The sequence below is a fragment of the Hyla sarda genome, chromosome 9, assembly GCF_029499605.1.
Source record: "Hyla sarda isolate aHylSar1 chromosome 9, aHylSar1.hap1, whole genome shotgun sequence".
Taxonomy (NCBI): domain Eukaryota; kingdom Metazoa; phylum Chordata; class Amphibia; order Anura; family Hylidae; genus Hyla; species Hyla sarda.
In genome coordinates this window covers 14,612,047-14,632,046 of record NC_079197.1, presented here as the reverse complement: position 1 = coordinate 14,632,046, position 20,000 = coordinate 14,612,047, and the positions used below count along the sequence as shown (strand labels likewise).

The 20,000-nt window shown below is 46.1% G+C and overlaps 1 long non-coding RNA gene across 1 annotated transcript in view; it reads left to right on the top strand.

Annotated features, from left to right (window-relative positions):
* LOC130290466 (uncharacterized) overlaps positions 1–20,000 on the top strand; it is a 56,854-nt gene that overhangs the window by 4,982 nt on the left and 31,872 nt on the right. The window contains exon 2 of the long non-coding RNA XR_008847610.1: positions 534–587. This is a non-coding gene — a long non-coding RNA (uncharacterized LOC130290466). The remainder of the gene's footprint in view (positions 1–533; positions 588–20,000) is intronic.

Genomic DNA, 20,000 nt, shown 5'->3' with positions numbered 1-20,000 from the left:
ACGCCGCTTCTATTCGATGACGGCGTGCATGACTACGTGATGACGTCGAAGGAGAGCGCCGGCCATGCAGGGGATCCCGGCACGGAGCAGACACCGAGGAGGCAGGTAAGGTCCCTCCCGGTGTCCTGTAAGCTGTTCGGGACGCCGCGATTTCACCGCAACGCTCCCGAACAGCCCGACTGAGCAGCCGGGTTAGTGTCACTTTCGCTTCAGACGCGGCGGTCAGCTTTGATCGCCGCGTCTGAAGGGTTAATACGGGGCATCACCGCGATCAGTGATTGTCCTGTATTAGCCGCGGGTCCCGGCCGATGATGGCCGCAGGGACCGCCGCGATAGGTGCGTATTCGCCGTATAAGACGCACCGACTTTCCCTCCCCCACAGTTTTGGGGAAGAAAAAGTGCGTCTTATTCGGCGAAAAATACGGTAAGTTTTTTTCACTGTGTTTTATTTGAAAAATGTGAAACAGGTGGGGATATAAAAAAAAAATTCTTTTAACTTTTTTTATTACAATTTTTTTTTTTTTTTTTTTTAGGTATTCTCTCCACCCCCGCGTCACCACAGATACTTCTGCCGTTGGATTGGGAAGGTAAAGAGTCTCTAAACCTGTTCGTTCTGGTCAAGTTTCTAGTCATTATTGTCACTGATACAATAGCTAAACACTCAGCATTATTTTTTTTTCTGCCCGTTTTTGAAGACCTGAATAGACATCTGATCCTGATCATTGTTGACCCACCTAAAACCATGAAACCAGTTTCGTAGCTTCTGATCATTCCCTTATAACAAGCCTTCAACTTCTCAAACATAAACCTTTGTGGGACTTTGTTTGTTCCTTTTTGCTTTTATAGTTTTTATGTTTTTTATTTTATGTTGTTTTAATAACTTTTATGTCGTTTTTATAATTCATTTCTATTGCTAGATTAAAAATTTCGCCAATATTATGCTAGATGAATCTGGATCAGTGTTACGTCGAGCGCTCCGGGTCCCTGCTCCTCCCCGGAGCGCTCGTGGCGTTCACCCCCCCGTGCAGCGCCCCGGTCAGACCCGCTGACCGGGAGCGCTGCACTAGTGTCTCTGGCGGGGATGCGACCCGCGTAGCGGGAAGCGCCGGCCCGCGGCTCACATCCCAATCTCCTCACCTGCCCCGTCCTCCGTCTGCTCAGTCCCGGAGCGCGTGGCCCCGCTCCCTAGGGCGCGCGCGCGCCGGCTCTCTGGTATTTAAAGGGCCAGTGCGCCATTGATTGGCGCCTGGCCCAATCAGTACCTGCACTTGTGTCCTCCTTATAAAAACCCACGTCCCCTTCCTGGTATCGCCGGATCTTGTTGCCTAGTGCCAGTGAAAGCGTTTTGTGTATGTTCCAAACCAGTGTTCCAGACCCTCTGCTGTTGCCCCTGACTACGATCCTTGCTGCCTGCCCTGACCTTCTGCTACGTCCGACCTTGCTCTTGTCTTGTCCCTTGTACCGCGCCTGTCTCAGCCGTCAGCTGGGGTTGAGTCGCTATCGGGTGGAACGACCTGGGGGTTACCTGCCGCTGCAAGTCCATCCCGCTTTGCGTCAGGCTCTGGTGAAGACCAATAACCCCTTAGACTCCGTTCCCCCTGGTACGGCCCACGTCATCACCCCACTGACACAGAGGATCCACAACCAGTGTCCTCGCTGCATACCTATCCGGATCCTGACAATCAGCTTTTATATGACAATTTTTTTCCCGATGGCAGCTGTTGGGCAATGCAAAGATTGGAGGGAAGCAGCGGCAACGATCAGTCTATAATTTTAATGGCGGATTTATTCTAACAGTTAGGGACAGAGCAACAAAAAATTAATAAATAATTTAACATTTCTGGCTCAAGGTGTCTTTTATACAGGTGATGAGCTGAAATTAGGAGCACTCTCTTAAAGGGAAAACTCAGCTTGTTAACTGTATAAAGACAAATGTCCACAGAATCAATCAATCAGATTCCAATCTCTCCACCATGGCCAAGACCAAAGAGCCGTCCAAGGATGTCAGGGACAAGATTGAAGACCGACACAAGGCTGGAATGGACAACAAGACCATCGCCAAGGAGATTGGTGAGAAGTTTACTGCAGTTGGTGCCATTATTCACAAATGGAAGAAACACAAAATAATAAACTTGTACATACCGTATTTTTCACCGTATAAGACGCTCTTTTTCTTCCCCAAAACTGGGGGGGGGTGGAAAGTTGGTGCGTCTTATACGGCGAATACACATTAAAACCCTGTCCTATCGCGGCGGTCCCTGCGGCCATCAACGGCCGGGACCCGCGGCTAATACAGGACATCAGGGATCGGTGATGCCCTGTTTTAACCCTTCAGACGCGGTGATCAAAGCTGACCGCCGCGTCTGTAGCGAAAATAACACTAACCCGGCTGTTCAGTCGGGCTGTACGGGACCGCCGCGGTGAAATCGCGGCGTCCCGAACAGCTTACAGGACACCGGGAGGGACCTTACCTGCCTCCTCGGTGTCTGCTCCGTACCAGGATCCCCTGCATGGCCGGCGCTCTGCTTCCTCGTCATCACGTCGTCGCGCACGCCGTCCCGTCATCCAATAGGAGCGGTGTGCGTAGTGACGTCGTGGCGGCGACGGAGAGCGAGGATACCGGGCAGTAGAGACGTTCCGGAGCGACGGGGACACCCCGGGGACGCGGCGACAGCGATGGAGGGCGACATCCAAGGCAGCGGTGACGAGCGGTGACGGCTCTGGAGCGGCGGGGACACGTGAGTATTGCCTCCTATACCAGTGGTCTTCAACCTGCGGACCTCCAGATGTTGCAAAACTACAACTCCCAGCATGCCCGGACAGCCAACGGCTGTCCGGGCATGCTGGGAGTTGTAGTTTTGCAACATCTGAAGGTCCGCAGGGTGAAGATCACTGTCTTATACTTTACATTGTATTTGGTTCAGAATCTTTATTTTCTAGATTTTTATCCTATAAAATTAGGTGCGTCTTATATGACGAAAAATACGGTATTCATATTTGTGAATACAGTAACTGCAGCAAAATGATATTTGACTATATTCTTTGTTATGGGAACACAGGTGTTTTTTTTTTTTTATAACTGTAGACGTTTACAGTTGCAAGAAAAAGGTAAGTGAACCCTATGGAAGGACCTGGGTTTCTGCATTCACTACTGATCCCAATTGTAGACAAGTTAGTTTTGGCTGGACAAGTTGTCCTGCACCATAGTAGCCTTTTAAAGGGGTATTCCAGGCCAAAACATTTTTATATATATATCAACTGGCTCCGGAAAGTTAAACAGATTTGTAAATTACTTCTATTAAAAAATCTTAATCCTTCCAATAGTTATTAGCTTCTGAAGTTGAGTTGTTGTTTTCTGTCTAACTGCTCTCTGATGACTCACGTCCCGGGAGCTGTCCAGTTCCTATGGGGATATTCTCCCATCATGCACAGCTCCCGGGACGTGACATCATCATTGAGCAGTTAGACAGAAAACTTCAGAAGCTAATAACTATTGGAAGGATTAAGATTTTTTAATAGAAGTCATTTACAAATCTGTTTCACTTTCCGGAGCCAGTTGAGATATATATATATATATATTATATTATATTATTATAAAGGTTTTGCCTGGAATACCCCTTTAACTATCCGTATTGTCCTGTTGTCAGACAATGAAGTCTTTTTTCCATTATAGAATGGTATTAGTCCATTTGGATAGTTATACTGGCATAGATCAGAGGGATGATAGAATGGGTCCAACAACCGAAAAAAAATTAAAAAGAATATCATATGGACAACTGACTGTGTATAGTTGATACTAGAGATGAGCGAACTTACAGTAAATTCAATTCGTCACGAACTTCTCGGCTCGGCAGTTGATGACTTATCAACTGCATAAATTAGTTCAGCTTTCAGGTGCTCCGGTGGGCTGGAAAAGATGGATACAGTCCTAGGAGACTCTTTCCTAGGACTGTATCCACCTTTTCCAGCCCTCCGGAGCACCTGACGGCTGAACTAATTTATGCAGGAAAAGTCATCAACTGCCGAGCCGAGAAGATCGTGACGAATTGAATTTACTGTAAGTTCGCTCATCTCTAGTTGATACCTTCTCTGTATTTCTTTAAAGGGGTACTCCGGCGCTAAGACATCTTATCCCCTATGCAAAGGATAGCGGATAAGATGCCTGATCGCGGGGGTCCTGCTGCTGGGGACCCCCGTGATCTTGCAGGCAGCACCCCGTTACAATCAGTCCCCGGAGCGTGTTGGCTCCGGGTCTGATGACTGGCGATCACGGGGCCGGAGCGTTGTGACGTCACGGCTCCGCCCCGTGTGATGTCACGCTCCGCCCCCTCAATGCAAGCCTGTGGGAGGGGGCGTGACAGCTGTCACGCCCCCTCCCATAGGCTTGCATTGAGGGGGCGGAGCGTGACGTCACACGGGGGCCGGTCCGTGATGTCACAACGCTCCGGCCCCGTGATCGCCAGTCATCAGACCCGGAGCCAACACGCTCCCTGGACTGATTGTGACGGGGTGCTGATTTGGATAGGGGATAAGATGTCTTAGCGCCGGAGTACCCCTTTAACCAAGCCAATTTTTTGTTTTTGTACTTTTGTTTTTCCTCCTCCCCCCTCTAAAAATCATAATGCTTTCAATTTTGCACCTACAGATCCATATAAAAAATATACTTGTGGGGTGAAATTCAAAAGAAAAAAAACGCCATTTTGTAAATTTTGACGGCTTCTGTTTCTACACAATGCAATATTCTGTAAAAATGACACCTTCTCTTTATTCTGTAGGTCCATAGGGTTTAATTTATGTAGGTTTTATTTTATTTTACTACTTAAAGGGGTAGTCCAGTGGTGAAAAACTTATCCCTTATCCTAAGGATAGGGGATAAGTTTGAGATCGCGGGGGGTCCGACCGTTGGGGCCCCCTGCGATCTCTCTGTACGGGGCCCCGGCTCTCCGGCCAGATAGCAGGTGTCGACCCCCGCACGAAGCGGCGGCTGACACGCCCCCTCAATACATCTCTATGGCAGAGCCGGAGATTGCCGAAGGCAGCGCTTCGGCTCTGCCATGGAGTTGTCACCACTGGACTCCTTTAAAAAAAAAAAAATTATAACTACATACACCAAAATTAGCATGCTTAAAATTGTCATCTTCTGACCCCTATAACTTTTTTTATTTTTCCGCATATAGGGCTAAATGAGGCAAATTTTTTTGCGCCGTGATCTGTAGTTTTCATCGGTATCATTTTTGTTTTGATGGGACTTTTTGATCGCTTTTTATTAGTTTTTTTTTTATGGTATATGAAGTGATCAAAAATGCACAATTTTGGACTTTGGTATTTTTTACGTGTACGTTATTATTATATTTTAATAGTTTGGACATTTATGAACGTGTCGGTACCACATATGATTATTTTAATACGTGTATGAGGGATCGGTCAGACTAATCTGATCAGGTATAGATTGGACCGGGGTGAGGTTGTGGATGTTATATATCTGGACATTTAATACTGTGCCACACAAAAAATGAGGATGCGGGGACTATGGGAGAAGATGTGTACATGTTCATTCCTTCAACAGAATACGTTTGGACATGCATTGCCATCTATGGAGACATGCATTGCCATCTATGGAGACATGCATTGCCATCTATGGAGACATGCATTGCCATCTATGGAGACATGCATTGCCATCTATGGAGACATGCATTGCCATCTATGGAGACATGCATTGCCATCTATGGAGACATGCATTGCCATCTATGGAGACATGCATTGCCATCTATGGAGACATGCATTGCCATCTATGGAGACTGGCTTATCAATATTCGCCAATTGGAATATTCTGCCACGTGAATGTGCCCTAAGGCTTCATTAAAGGAGAACTCCAGGATATGAAAGCTTATCCAGGAAAAAACTTTTTATATATATATATATATATCAACTGGCTCCAGAAAGTTAAACAGATTTGTAAATTACTTCTATTAAAAAATCTTAATCCTTTCAGTACTTATGAGCTTCTGAAGTATTAAGATTTTTTTTTTTTAATAAAAGTAATATACAAATCTGTTTAACTTTCTGGCACCAGTTGACTCCCGCGATCAGGCATCTTAGGATAGGGGAAAAGATGTGTAAGCATCGGAGAGCCCCTTTAAAGTCACAGGGGTCTCCCAGGACCTTTCGGTGCCTTTTGAGCTCCTTTACATATATATATCTGCGTTTTACCTATACGGGGACAGGACCAACAGGCGCTCCCGTATCCCAGCCAGACCCGGACCCCTTCTCATTCATTTCAATGAGGCGACCGGATTCACGCTAAACGCTAAGTTGAAAGGAAAGAAAAGGTACGGCTCATGAAATGCGACAAAACTTGCTTGGTCACTTAGGGGTTATTTTAGCGTTAGGAATAGCAGAGTTGTTGCCATCACAAGAGGGAAGTGGATGGATGAGGAACTTTATAATAAGGAATATATGCTAGAACTATAGGTTAAAGGCAAAATAATATAATGGTATGTACATTGCATGGACCAACATTGTTATTGTTATCTTCAGATAAGATATATTTGAACATTTAACTCAGTGTTTCCCAACCAGTGTGCCTCCAGCTGTTGCAAAACTACAACTTCCAGCATGCCCGGACAGCCAAAGGCTGTCCGGGCATGCTGGAAGTTGTAGTTTTGCAACAGCTGCAGCCACCCTGGTTGGGAAACACTGAGTTAAAGGGGTTATCCAGGAAAAAAACTTATATTTATATATAATCAACTGGCTCCAGAAAGTTAAACAGATTTGTAAATTACTTCTATTAAAAAATCTTAATCCTTTCAGTACTTATGAGCTTCTGAAGTTGAGTTGTTCTTTTCTGTCTACATGCTCTCTGATGACACGTGTCTCGGGAACCGCCCAGTTTAGAAGCAAATCCCCATAGCAAACCTCTTCTACTCTGTGCAGTTCCCGAGACAAGCAGAGATGTCAGCAGAGAGCACTGTTGCCAGACAGAAAACAACAACTCAACTTCAGCAGCTGATAATTATTGGAAGGATTAAGATTTTTTTAATAGAAGTAATTTACAAATCTTTTTAACTTTCTGGCACCAGTTGATATAAAAAAAAAAAAAAAGTTTTTTTTCCTGGAATACCCCTTTAAATGTTCATAGGAGTTCACCAATACCCAATCATAACATCATAACATCATAAGACTACAACAGTGTTTCCCAACCAGGGTACCTCCAGCTGCTGCACAACTACAACTCCCAGCGGTTGGCTGTCCGGGCATGCTGGGGGTCGTAGTTTTGCAACAGCTGGAGGCACCCTGGATAGGAAACACTAGTGTATGGTTTAATGTTTCTGGCACTTACGAGGATGCATTTGTCATTTACAGAGCTTTTGGCTGTTCAGGTCTGCTGGAGGTCGTAGTTTTGCAACTGCTGGAGGCACAGTGGTTAAGAACCACTGATTTAACCAATGTAATGCCGGACAAATGTCACACTGAATTGACAGATATCGGACACACTAGTGCGTCATGTGACTTCACGGGGCCTCACAGCAAAGTCAGGGATCGGCCTCCAGTCTTGTTAACAGTAACCTGAACTGTAGTCGTGCAAGCGGCATTGTATACTGCGTCCATTGTCCTCTAGGGGTTAAATATATTCACTTTTTCCTTTTTTTTTTTCTTCAAATCAACTGGTACCAGAAAGTTAACCAAATTTGTAAATCACTTCTATATAAAAATCTTAATCCTTCCAGTACTTATCAGCTGCTGTATGCCCTAGAGGAAGTTGTGTATTTCTTTCCAGTTTGACCACAGTGCTCTCTGCTGCCACCTCTGTCCGTGTCAGGAACTGTCCAGAGTAGGAGCAAATTCCCATAGCAAACCTTTACTGCTCTGGACAATTCCTGACACGGACAGAGGTGTCAGCAGAGAGCACTGGGGGTCAGACTGGAAAGAACTACACAACTTCCTCCGGAGCATACAGCAGCTGAAAAGTACTGGAAGGGTTAATATTTTTATATAGAAGTCATTTACAAATCTGTATAACTTTCTGGTAACTTTTCTGTCTGGTTGCAGCATCATCTTTGTCCCATCTGAAGCGCAGGTCGGGACAAAGTCCAGGAAGTGGGGGCGGGGCTAGCACTCCTCTGTGCTCACTCCTGTCCTATCAGACTGCAGCATGAAAACAGAGAGGAGGGGGTTACAGAGCAGCCTGCAGTGATTGGATGAAGAGACCCAGCACAGCAGATGTCCACCCACACCGGTCTGAAACCCCTTCAATGCAGTGATACATTAACAGGATTTATAATAACCACATCTATATGAACCTACTACAGTGGTCCCTCAACATACGATGGTAATCCGTTCCAAATGGACCATCGTTTGTTGAAACCATCGTATGTTGAGGGATCCGTGCAATGTAAAATATAGGTCAGTGGTCTACAACCTGCGGACCTCCAGATGTTGCAAAACTACAACTCCTAGCATGCCCGGACAGCCAACGGCTGTCCGGGCATGCTGGGAGTTGTAGTTTTGCAACATCTGGAGGTCCGCATGTTGAAGACCACTGGTATTGGACGTTATACTCACCTGTCCCCGCCGCTCCGGACCCATCACCGCTGCCCTGGATGTCGCTGTCGCGGCGTCCCCGTGATGTTCCCGACGCTCCGGCAAGGCCTCTGCTTCCCCGGCATCCTCGCTCTCTCCGTCGCCGCCATCACGTCGTTACGCACGCCGCTCCTATTGGATGACGGGATGGAGTGCGCAGCGACGTGATGACGACAATGGAGAGCGCCGACGATGCAGAGGATCCCGAGGAGGACGCGCCGGAGCCCCGAGGACAGGTAAGTGATCGTCAGCGGAGCACACGGGGCACCGTAAACGGCTATCCGGTGGCAGCTGAAGCAGTCTGCGCTGCCGGATAGTCGTTTATGCGATGGCCCCGACATACAAAAGCATCGTATGTTGAAATGATCGTATGTCGGGGCCATCGTAGGTTGGGGGGGGGGGGGGGGGGTGGTCACTGTATTTTCTATCGGGTCTGGTTGTCCTGGGTGGCACATAGTGGTTTTCCTATAAGTGACCTCAGGTTTGTCCACAACTAGATCATTTGTCGATTTGTCAGCTGTTTTTTCTGCTGAAATATCTAAACCGGAGCTTTCCGAGCTTTTCATGTTGGTGACACATTCCTCACCGTGCCGCCAATTGTACATACAGGTGAAACTCCAAAAATTTGAATATTGTGCAAAAGTTCATTTATTTCATTAATGCATCTTAAAAGGTGAAACTAATTACCGTATTTTTCGCCCTATAGGACGCGCCCAATTTATAGGTGCAAAATCTAAAAAAATAAAGATTTTGAACCCAATAGTGGTCTTCAACCTGCGGACCTCCAGATGTTGCAAAACTACAACTCCCAGCATGCCCGGACAGCCGTTGGCTGTCCGGGCATGCTGGGAGTTGTAGTTTTGCAACATCTGGAGGTCCGCAGATTGAAGACCACTGCATAGGATTTAATACTCACGTGTCCCCGCCGCTCCGGACCCGTCACCGCTGCCCTGGATGTCGCTCCATCGCTGTCGCCGTGTCCCCGTCGCTCCGGAACGTCTCTGCTGCCGGCCGGGTATCCTCGCTCTCCGTCACCGCCATCACGTCTTTACGCGACGACATGAAGACGAGGAAGGAGAGCGCCGGCCATACAGGGGATCCCTAAACGGAGAAGACACCGAGGAGGCAGGTAAGGTCCCTCCCGGTGTCCTGTAAGCTGTTCGGGACGCCGCAATATCACCGTAGCGGTCCCGAACAGCCCGACTGAACAGCCGGGTTAGTGTCACTTTCGCTTCAGACGCGGCGGTCAGCTTTGATCGCCGCGTCTGAAGGGTTAATACAGGGCATCACCGCGATCGGTGATGTCCTGTATTAGCCGCGGGTCCTGGCCGTTGATGGCCGCAGGGACCGCCGCAATAGGGGTGTATTCGCCGTATAAGACGCACCGAGATCGCTCTGCACGTAATGACGGGCAATACGGGGGCCGGAGCACCGTTACGTCACGGCTCCGCCCCTCGTGACGTCACGTCTCCGCCCCCATCAATACAAGTCTATGGGAAGGGGGCGTGGCGGTCGTCACGCCCCCTGCCATAGACTTGCATTAAGGGGACGGGCCATGACGTCACGCTGCTCCGGCCCCTGTATCGCCCGTCATTACGCATAGAGCGAACTCGCTCTGCGCAGTAATGATAGCGGGGTCCCCAGCAGCGGGACCACGGCGATCTATCATCTTATCCCCTATCCTTTGGATAGGGGATAAGATGCCAGGGGCGGAGTACCCCTTTAAGAACAGCGACTGCTGCTTTGGAACTGGACGGACACAGCAGCCGATACACTTATGTGTCGCAGCGTCCAGTTTGGAAAGCAATTGGTCGCCCCGGTTATTACATAAATCCCAGACATAGAATGAAGCCATGTTTGTTCACTTACTGAATATTTATTCTGACTTCCTTGTAACAACACAAGTCAAACTAAGGGAAAGTATTCAACCCCCTCCTCTTGGTTGCAGCATTTTACTCCATGGGTCCCAACAGTTGTTTTGTTTTTCTTCATCGCCGGGTTTCGAGGATCATAACAGATCAAAGCTTGTGTGTTTTCTTGTAAGACAAGTTGTATGAATAATGGCACCAAGAGAACCTGTACGTGTGAAACTCGAAAAATTACAATATCGTGCAAAAGTTCTTTGTATTTCAGTAATGTAACTACCTGAGGAGGAATTCATGAGGAATAATTTCGGTCAGGAAATTGTTGCCTTCTGTCTTTTTATCCATCAAGCAGAAGGAGGCGGCTATTTAATCTACTTTTCTGAATTCCGCTCGAAAACGATGTCGGGCAGAACTTTTTTTTTTTTACCATTGACTTCTATTGGATTCTGCTCGCGGATTCCGCTTGAAGAATGAACATGTTGTTTCTTCAAGCAGAACGGAATTCAGCGTCGGAATTCTGTTACCAGAATTTCCGCAGTGTGAACAGGACAGCGGAAATAACATTAAAGTCAATGGGCAGAGGGGATGTGCATTAATTTGGAGCGGAGAATTCAAGAGGAAATACTCGTGTGAATGAGCCCTAAAAAGGAAGGAAGCATGAAGTGCTCCAAAATCTCCTGGTAGACAGATGCGTTGACCCTGGACTTAAAGGAGTACTCCACCCCTAGACATCTTATCCCTTATACAAAGGCTAGGGGATAAGATGTCTGATCGCAGGGGTCCCGCCGCTGGGGACCCCTGCGATCTCGGCTGCGGCACCCCAGACATCCGGTGCACGGAGCGAACTTCGCTCCATGCCGGATGACTGGCGACACGGGGCGGGGGCTCGTGACATCACGTTAAAGCAGCTAGCCGCCGCAGATCCAGGTAGGGACGGTCCTGCCGCTGCGGCTCACTGTTCTAAAGCGGTGCCGTGGCCTTTAAAGAATTGAGACTGATGGGGGATGTCGCGCTAGTGACGTTCCCCTGCAGACCCGCACAGGAGTATGTCAGCGACATCACACGTCAGTCACAGGAAAGAATAAACCATGGACGGCCAGGTGAGTGTGTCTGTAGTGTGTGTCTGTTATGTGTGTCTGTAGTGTGTGTGTGTCTGTAGTGTGTGTGTGTGTGTGTGTGTCGTCTGTAGTGTGTGTGTCTGTAGTGTGTCTGGTGTGTGTGTGTGTCTGGTGTGTGTATGTCTGTAGTGTATGTATGTAGTCTGTCTGTAGTGTGGGTCTGTCCTGTGTGTGTGTGTCTGTCGTGTGTGTCTGTCTGTAGTGTGTGTCTGTAGTGTGTGTGTCTGTAGTGTGTGTGTGTGTCTGTAGTGTGTGTGTCTGTAGTGTGTCTGTAGTGTGTGTGTGTGTCTGTAGTGTGTGTGTGTGTGTGTCTGTAGTGTGTGTGTGTGTCTGTAGTGTGTGTCTGTAGAGTGTCTGTAGTGTGTGTGTGTGTGTCTGTAGTGTGTGTGTCGTGTGTCTGTAGTGTGTGTCTGTAGTGTGTGTGTGTCTGTAGAGTGTCTGTAGTGTGTGTGTGTCTGTAGTGTGTGTGTGTGTCTGTAGTGTGTGTCTGTAGTGTGTGTCTGTAGTGTGTGTCTGTAGTGTGTGTGTGTGTCTGTAGTGTCTGTAGTGTGTGTGTGTGTGTGTGTGTCTGTAGAGTGTCTGTAGTGTGTGTCTGTAGTGTGTGTCTGTAGTGTGTGTCTGTAGTGTGTGTCTGTAGTGTGTCTGTAGAGTGTCTGTAGTGTGTGTCTGTAGTGTGTGTCTGTAGAGTGTCTGTAGTGTGTGTCTGTAGTGTGTGTCTGTAGAGTGTCTGTAGAGTGTCTGTAGTGTGTGTCTGTAGTGTGTGTGTGTCTGTAGTGTGTGTGTGTGTCTGGTGTGTGTGTCTGTAGTGTGTGTGTGTGTGTCTGTAGTGTGTGTGTGTGTGTCTGTAGTGTGTGTTTGTGTCTGTAGTGTGTGTGTGTCTGTAGTGTGTGTGTGTCTGTAGTGTGTGTGTGTCTAGTGTGTGTGTGTGTCTGTAGTGTGTGTGTGTGTCTGTAGTGTGTGTGTGTGTGTCTGTAGTGTGTGTGTGTGTCTGTAGTGTGTGTGTGTGTCTGTAGTGTGTGTGTGTGTGTCTGTAGTGTGTGTGTGTCTGTAGTGTGTGTGTGTCTGTAGTGTGTGTGTGTCTGTAGTGTGTGTGTGTGTGTCTGTAGTGTGTGTGTGTGTGTCTGTAGTGTGTGTGTGTGTGTCTGTAGTGTGTGTGTGTGTGTCTGTAGTGTGTGTGTGTGTCTGTAGTGTGTGTGTGTGTCTGTAGTGTGTGTGTGTGTCTGTAGTGTGTGTGTGTGTGTATAGTGTGTGTGTGTGTGTCTGTAGAGTGTCTGTGTGTGTCTGTCGAGTGTCTGTGTGTGTGTGTTTGTGTGTGTCTGTAGTGTGTGTGTGTGTGTCTGTATAGTGTGTGTGTCTGTATAGTGTGTGTGTCTGTAGTGTGTGTCTGTATAGTGTGTGTGTGTCTGTATAGTGTGTGTGTGTCTGTTGTGTGTGTGTCTGTAGTGTGTGTGTGTGTGTGTCGGTCAGGCGGGGGAGGTAGTGTAAAAAAAATAGCTTGCCCAGTGTCCAATCAAAATTGCAGACGGCCCTGATTATGTGTTACAAAAGTTTGATTCCCCAATGGGAGTAAAATACTAAAATAAATAAAGATAAATTGATAAATGACAAAGTTATTATTTCTTTGATTATGATATTATTTATTGGGTCTTCCTTATATAAGGGCACATTCACTTGTACATAATCTGCTGCGGATTACCAATTCAAGTCAATGGGTAGCAACAGAATCTGCTGCAGAATTTCTGCAGCATATTATGCACATGTGAACCCGGCCTAAAACGATATACATTTGGTATTGTAATTGTACTGAGCTGCAGTATAAAATGATCAGATACCTGTCTCCGGCTGCACACGGGTTCCTATCTTTACCCCTCTGTATTACCCCCCGGTACCCCCTTATGGAGCCGCTTTCTCCTGGTGCAGGAGGAATGATGGAGTGACACCATTTTGCCTCCTCCGCTGGGATGCCTATGCTCTTTTAGGCAGCAGGGGCTGACATAATGAATTGGCGCTATGGCCGCGCGGACATGCACCATCCCCATTGGCAGCAATGCAGTATTGCGCTATATTCCGCCGAAAGAATGAACGTGTTCAATCTTTCCTCGGAGTCCAGAATTTGAGTTTTCGCCATCGAAATCCAGCAGTGTGCACAAAGGAGCACAATCCCATAGAAGACAATCGGAGGCTGCTGCACCGGAATTCCGTAGTGTGAACAGACCCCAATACTGTAAATTGAGGAATCTCAGTACTGCGTTCTCCTTTGTTTGTCCGTCACATGTTTTATAGGGTTAATAATCCTGATTGACTAAGCCCCTTATGTCTGACATATGTATTTTATATACTGTACATAGGATACATCCATCACTAATCATGCTTGTCAGACGCCCCCTAGTGGTCACATCAGCAGAATATTGACTTGACATCAATTACTCTGTGACTGGAGCACCCTCTAGTGTCTATTTTTTAGTACTGCATATAAAAGTTGCAATACTGGATATTAAAGGGGTACTCCCATGGAAAACTTTTGTTTTTAAATCAACTGGTGCCAGAAAGTTAAACAGATTTGTAAATCACTTCTATTAAAAAATCTTAATCCTTCCAGTACTTTTTAGGGGCTGTATACTACAGAGGAAATGCTTTTCTTTTTGGATTTCTATTATGTCACGACCACAGTGCTCTCTGCTGACCTCTGCTGTCCATTTTAGGAACTGTCCAGAGTAGGAAAAAAAAAAAACCATAGCAAACCTATGCTGCTCTGGACAGTTCCTTAAATGGACCGAGATGTCAGCAGAGAGCACTGTGCTCGTGACATAATAGAAATCCATTTCCTCTGTAGTATACAGTCCCTAAAAAGTACTGGAAGGATTCAGATTTTTTTAATAGAAGTAATTTACAAATCTGTTTAACTTTCTGGTACCAGTTGATTTAAAAACAAAAGTTTTCCACGGGAGTACCCCTTTAAGACATACAAAACCCCTTGATATCCACATTGTCTTTTTATTCTCTACTGCAGTGGTCTTCAACCTGCAGACCTCCAGATGTTGCAAAACTACAACTCCCAGCATGCCCAGACAGCCGTTGGCTGTCCGGGCATGCTGGGAGTTATAGTTTTGCAACATCTGGAGGTCCGCAGGTTGAAGACCACTGCTCTACTGTATAATCAGAAATGCTCTTCGGTCATTGTGTAGGATCCATTGTCTCCATTGCTTGTTTCAGGACATTATGTGTCCGTAGCAGCAGTCCTGGGAGATTCTGGAGTCATCACTATGGAAGGACAGAAGACGACTGTAAGTGATGACCCCAGAATCTCCCAGGACTGCTGCTACGGACACGTAATGTCCTGAAACAAGCAATGGAGACAATGGATCCTACACAATGACCGAAGAGCATTTCTGATTATACAGTAGAGCAGTGGTCTCCAACCTGCGGACCTCCAGATGTTGCAAAACTATAACTCCCAGCATGCCCGGACAGCCAACGGCTGTCTGGGCATGCTGGGAGTTGTAGTTTTGCAACATCTGGAGGTCTGCAGGTTGAAGACCACTGCAGTAGAGAATAAAAAGACAATGTGGATATCAAGGGATTTTGTATGTTTTAATATCCAGTATTGCAACTTTTATATGCAGTACAAAAAAATAGACACTAGAGGGTGCTCCAGTCACAGAGTAATTGATGTCAAGTCAATATTCTGCTGATGTAACCACTAGGGGGCGCCTGACAAGCATGATTAGTGATAGATGTATCCTATGTACAGTATATAAAATACATATGTGAGATGTGCAGCTGCAGATAAGGGGCTTAGTGCTACCCTAGAAGAACTATGCAGATGAATACTCCTAGTTATTGGTGGTCCGTGACAAGCTATTATTATTTATTATTATTATTAATAATAATAATAATAATATTATTATTATTAACAACAATAAGCATTATTATTATTATTATTATTAATAATAATAATAACAACAATAAGCATTATTATTATTATTAATAATAATAACAACAATAAGCATTATTAATAATAATAACAATAAGTATTATTATTGATATTAATAATCATAACAATAAGTATTATTATTAATAATAATAATAACAATAAGTATTATTAGAGATGAGCGAACTTACAGTAAATTCGATTCGTCACGAACTTCTCGGCTCGGCAGTTGATGACTTTTCCTGCATAAATTAGTTCAGCTTTCAGGTGCTCCGGTGGGCTGGAAAAGGTGGATACAGTCCCAGGAGACTCTTTCCTAGGACTGTATCCACCTTTTCCAGCCCACCGGAGCACCGTAAAGCTGAACTAATTTATGCAGGAAAAGTCAGCAACCGCTGAGCTGAGAAGTTCGTGACGAATCGAATTTACTGTAAGTTCGTTCATCTCTAATTATTATTATTGATGATAATAATAACAATAATAATAATGTATGAATGTAACCCGTTCAGGACGTAGGGCGTATGGGTACTCCCTTGCGTCCTGGTACTTAAGGACCGAAGCCATACCTGCACACCCTGGTCCCGTTAACAGAGTTTAAAGTGTTCTCACGAGCTGAGGACTCTCCACACCCAGTGAGTCCAGGTTGCTACGAGCAGCAAGGACCCACAATTAATGCCAGACATTGCCGATCAAGCCGATGCCCGGCATTAACCCATTAGACGCCACTATCAAAGTTGATAGTGGCGTCCAAATACTGGGGTTAATGGTGCCGGTTAGCTTAGCAGCACCGAAGGCTGTTCGGGCATGCTGGGAGTTGTAGGTATGCAACATCTGGAGCCACACGTGTTGGGAAATACTTAGACCGTGGTAACTGCATGGACAGTCATGTGACCTCTAGCATTCAGTTAGGGCCCCAATCACATTATGTTGTGCCAATACATCTGAGGTATGCTTGAAGTTACTGGCCAAGATGTATGCTGACGAATAGGGGTGTGCTGAACTAGTGTATTGGGGTGCTGCACTAGTATAAAGGGGTGCTGCATTATTTTATTGGTGTACTGCATTAGTGCAGGAGTGAGCTGCAATTGTACAGGGGTATGCCACACTAGTATAGGGGTGAGCGGTACTAGTATAGGGATGTGCCACACTAGTATAGGGGTGAGCGGTACTAGTATAGGGGTGAGCGGCACTAGTATAGGGGTGAGCGGTACTAGTATAGGGATGTGCCACACTAGTATAGGGGTGAGCGGTACTAGTATAGGGATGTGCCACACTAGTATAGGGGTGAGCGGTACTAGTATAGGGATGTGCCACACTAGTATAGGGGTGAGCGGTACTAGTATAGGGGTGAGCGGCACTAGTGTATTGGTGAGCTGCACTGGGATAGGTGTGAGCAGCACTGGTATAAGGGTGAGCGGCACTGGTATAAGGGTGAGCGGCACTAGTATAGGGGTGATCTGCACTGGTATAGGGGTGAGCGGCACTGGTATAGGGGTGAGCGGCACTGGTATACGGGGTGAGCGGCACTGGTATACGGGGTGAGCGGCACTGGTATACGGGGTGAGTGGCACTGGTATAGGGGTGAGTGGCACTGGTATAGGGGTGAGCGGCACTGGTATAGGGGTGATCTGCACTGGTTTAGGGGTGATCTGCACTGGTATAGGGGTGATCTGCACTGGTATAGGGGTGATCTGCACTGGTATAGGGGTGATCTGCACTGGTATAGGGGTGATCTGCACTGGTATAGGGGTGATCTGCACTGGTATAGGGGTGATTTGCACTGGTATAGGGGTAAGCGGCACTGGTATAGGGGTGATCGGCACTGGTATAGGGGTAAGCGGCACTTGGTATAGAGGTGATCTGCACTGGTATAGGGGTGATCTGCACTGGTATAGGGGTGATCTGCACTGGTTTAGGGGTGATCTGCACTGGTATAGGGGTGATCTGCACTGGTATAGGGGTGATCTGCACTGGTATAGGAGTGATCTGCACTGGTTTAGGGGTGATCTGCACTGGTATAGGGGTGATCTGCACTGGTATAGGGGTGATCTGCACTGGTATAGGGGTGATCTGCACTGGTTTAGGGGTGATCTGCACTGGTATAGGGGTGATCTGCACTGGTATAGGGGTGATCTGCACTGGTATAGGGGTGATCTGCACTGGTATAGGGGTGAGCGGCACTGGTATAGGGGTGATCTGCACTGGTATAGGAGTGATCTGCACTGGTATAGGGGTGATCTGCACTGGTATAGGGGTGATCTGCACTGGTATAGGGGTGAGCAGCACTGATATAGGGGTGAGCTGCACTAGTATAGGGGTGATTTGCACTGGTATAGGGGTGATCTGCACTGGTATAGGGGTGATCTGCACTGGTATAGGGGTGATCTGCACTGGTATAGGGGTAAGCGGCACTTGGTATAGAGGTGATCTGCACTGGTATAGGGGTGATCTGCACTGGTATAGGGGTGATCTGCACTGGTATAGGGGTGATCTGCACTGGTTTAGGGGTGATCTGCACTGGTATGGGGGTGATCTGCACTGGTATGGGGGTGAGCTGCACTGGTATAGGGGTGATCTGCACTGGTATAGGGGTGAGCGGCACTGGTATAGGGGTGAGCGGCACTGGTATAGGGGTGAGCTGCACTGGTATAGGGGTGAGCGGCACTGGTATAGGGGTGAGCGGCACTGGTATAGGGGTAAGCGGCACTAGTATAGGGGTGATCTGCACTGGTATAGGGGTGATCTGCACCAGTATAGGGGTGATCTGCACCAGTATAGGGGTGATCTGCACTGGTATAGGGGTGATCTGCACCAGTATAGGGGTGAGCTGCACTAGTATAGGGGTGAGCTGCACTAGTATAGGGGGAGGTGTTATAGTCAAGAAGGTGAAGTGGGAGGGGATAGAATTGGCTGAATTCCTGGCCAGAGTCTCTTTAACAGATGAAGACGTTGGGTTAATGAGGACAAGAGAAAAGACAATTTGCATCAGAAGTGGAAGAAAAGCATGTAAGACCACAGAAAGGTACAGTAACTTTATTTACAAATATTTGTTCATTTATTTTTATTAAGTTAAATTTTTTTTTTTTATTGTTGGACAACCCCCCGAAACCCCCACCCCTTTTTTTTTTTTTTTTTTTTAAGGATCCATATTCACGTTCACACAGAGCAGTTCCATTTTTTTTCCTACCCTCAAGGATCAACAACAAAATCTGCAATTACCTGCCCTGTGTGAACATTTTCAATATTTGCTCCACTCTTTCTGCAGTTTTCAAATATAATAGATTGTGTCCGACCCGCGAAATCCCAAGAATATTAATAACCGAGACAAAAAATATATATTTTTCAAATAAATTGCATGAACATTGGTTTGGGGGTCAGACAGGAGTAAGTTTGACAGCATGTGAATGTAAATGATTAAAGTGACACTCCACCCCTAAGTTTAAGGGGGTACTCTGAAGAAGAAAAATATTTTTGTTTGTTTTTTATTTCTCTAGGCTGGTAGGTTAAAATCTGTTATTGAATGGGTTGCCATAGGCGATATTAAAGGGGTACTCCAGAGGAAAAAAAGTTTTAAAACTAACTGGTGCCAGAAAGTTAAACAGATTTGTAAATTACTTCTATATAAAAATCGTAATCCTTCCAATACTTATCCGCTGCTGTATGCTCCACAGGAAGTTGTACGCCCCCGTACCCCTTTAAAGTGGTATTCTTATCTCTAAACTTAATTCTTAACCCCCAGGGTGCCTGCAGCTGTTGCAAAACTACAACCGGGCATGCTGAGAGTTGTAGTTTTGCAAAAGCTGCAGGCACTCTGGTTGGAAAACATTTATGTATATATACACACATACACATGTTTTGGTACACTTCATTTTATACCTTTTGAATGTTAAAAGGATGAGCACAAGTAAAAGCTTCAATACTTCATACAGTTTACTAATGGAATGTGTCCAGTATTGATTACTGTAATGGAGCTTATATATATATATATATATATATATATATATATATATATATATATATGTGTATAGTCAATACAATATGAACTCACAAAAAGCTCTGAATCATTGATGTTTGCTGTAAAACGACTGTGGGAAACACTAAAGCATCTCAGCATTTGACTGACTGTATTATAGCCCAGAGCTGCGCTCTTAATTCTGCCGGCTGATAATGTTTTTTCCACTCCATTTTTACCAGTCTTAAAAGCTTAGATAAACTTTATAACAGGACATTTAGTTTCTTCTTCTTCATCAGGTCATAGGTTTGGTCTTGGATGTAAGACTTCCTGATATACACATCGCCAGGGTAGTTTACATTCAGCTACCAAGGAAGGTTAGGAGGTTTCAGCTCTGAAGCCTGAGAAATTGTATCACCCATAGTATTGGTTCAAAAAGTATAATGTAATGATATTAGCCATAGTGCATAGATCTTCCATATCAGCTGGGCTGGCTTCCTTGTAAGCTGTGACATCACATCACAGTCTTCTTCCCGCTTCCCCTCCTTTCAGCA